This window comes from Octodon degus, unplaced genomic scaffold (assembly GCF_000260255.1).
Source record: "Octodon degus isolate 3935 unplaced genomic scaffold, OctDeg1.0 scaffold00177, whole genome shotgun sequence".
Classification (NCBI taxonomy): Eukaryota; Metazoa; Chordata; class Mammalia; order Rodentia; family Octodontidae; genus Octodon; species Octodon degus.
In genome coordinates this window covers 890,110-892,467 of record NW_004524753.1, presented here as the reverse complement: position 1 = coordinate 892,467, position 2,358 = coordinate 890,110, and positions in this window count along the sequence as shown.

The following is a 2,358-nucleotide window of genomic DNA, read 5'->3' as shown; positions in this document are numbered from 1 at the left end:
CATATAATTGTATTTATATAAATTATATAACTAATATTTAATTTTAATCATTACAGTACATTAATAAGCCACTGTATCAACCAGGATTTAGTCAGGAAAGCAAAAGCACAAGGGTGTGTGTGAGAGAGTTTTGTTACAGACATGTGACATGTTACAGACATGTGACACAACCACACACACACTAGCCCCTCTCCCAGAAGAGGATAGACACCACGCCCCTTTTCTGGTTTGAGGTGGTATTCATCCTTCTAGCTGATTCAGGATCCTCTTCTAATATCTCATAACTTATCAGCCATTGTAGTAGCTGGCTAATGAGTCTTTGCAGCACTGGTCTCTATGTCACTGAAGTAGCAGGTGAAATCTGTACTATAAGAAGATCCAAAGCCAGGGTAAGGTGGAAACCGTAGGACAGCGAGTAAGGTCAGCTGCTTCTGACCTTGATGGCCTGGGCATCTGCAGAACTTGATGTTCTTTGTCACAGATCTGGGCCACCTACCCAGTGAGGAGTCCATGAAGCCAGAAGAGGGCTCAGGAGGAGGTAGGGCAGCTCCAGGCCTGGCTGCTGTTCAGACAGTGAGGTGAACTGGAAGAGGACGGGCAATGGCTGCTCCTGTTCTTCCCCACCTTGTGACCCATTGGAATAAGACCCACACGGAGAATGTAATTCCGGGCAATGACACTCATCCAGGCTAAGCTGACACATTACACATCTGTCACAGTCCCTCGTCAACTCACAATGTACAGTTCTATTTTTTACCTGCAAATGAAAACCATAATAAACTCAGGCTTTTAACTGACATGACACAACCATCACACACACAACGACACACACACTAGCCCCTCTCCCAGAGGAGGATAGACACCATGTCCCTTTTCAGGTTTGAGGTGGTATTAATCCTTCTTCTAGCTGATTCAGGATCTTCTTCTAATATCTCATAACTTAAATATTTGTATATAAAGTCAATCACTATTTAATACGCTTTAGGGTAGGTGAAATAGAGGCAAAAGAAGGGAAGGAAATAGTATTTGGCTAGTACATAAATCAACATATAAACATTTAAAAATTTGTACTAGTTCATTTTGTAGTACAAAGTGATTACATTCTTTATAATCTCAATTCTTTTTGATCCTCTTACTCGCTCCTCTCCCTGCCTCACGTCTTGGTCCCCATCCCTTTCCAAAAGGTCTATCTTCCTATTTCTCATGATCTGCTTTTATTGTGCTCTTTATTTGTATTTTAGGTTGCTCATATGAGAATGCATGCAATATTTAAGCTCGTGTGTAACGTTGTAGTTTCAAGATGTGCAGTTTTCTTACAAATGCCTCAACTTTGTCCTTTTTTATGGCTGAGTACTACTCCATTGGGTATAAGTACTAATTTTCATTATCCATCCATTGATTGATGAATGTATAGACTCCTCCCAAGATTTAGCTATTATGAATTATGCTGGTAGAAACATGAAGATGTATGTATTACTCTACTATGATGTCTGTAACTCTTCTCGTGAAGATAGTTACAAGGGGAAGAGGAATAGCCGTGTGAAATGGAATTTTTATTTTTAGTTTTTTGAAGAACTTCCATACTGAATTCCATATGAGTAAGAGAGAAACCACATGGTTGTACTCTACTACTAGTTTATATTCCCACAACAACGTAGAGGGTTCTTTTTTTTTCTGATAGCCTCACCAGCATTTGTTATTATTTTACTTCCTACGACAGCCATCCTTTCTGGGGTAAGATGGGATTTCAGGTCATTTCATTTGCATTTCTTTAATGGTCAGTGGTGTTGAGCCTTTTTCATGTATTTATTGACCATTTCCACTTCTGGAGAAGTGTCTTTTTTTTTTTTTTTCCTGTGGTACTGGGGGTTGAACTGAGGACCCTGTGCTTGCCAAGTAAGCACTTATTCTACTGAGCTACCTCCCCTGCCCCTGAGAAGTGTCTTTTCATTTGCCTGAGGTTTTGATTGGGTCTTTTATTTTAGTAGGCTTAAGGTTTTGAATTCTTTATATTTTTTGATATTAGTCCTCTGAGAAATAAGAGGCAAAAACTTTTTCCATTTTGTAGGTTGTCTCTTCACTCTGTTAGTTGTTTCCTTTGATGTACAAAGCTTTTTTAAATTTTTTTTTAACATTTATTTAGTGTGTGTGTGTGTGTGTGTGTGTTTGTGGCCAGCTCAGCCCACCAGGGGGAGGGGCTGGCTGGCATGTGGTGCTGGGGGATTGAACTGCGGTCCCTGTGCTTTTCTAAGCTTGTTCCAAATAGGTGCTTTAGACCACTGAGCCATCTCTCCAGCCCTGTACAAAGCTTTTAAATGATCTTATTTGAGGACTTTTTTATTTTAAAGATAATAAATT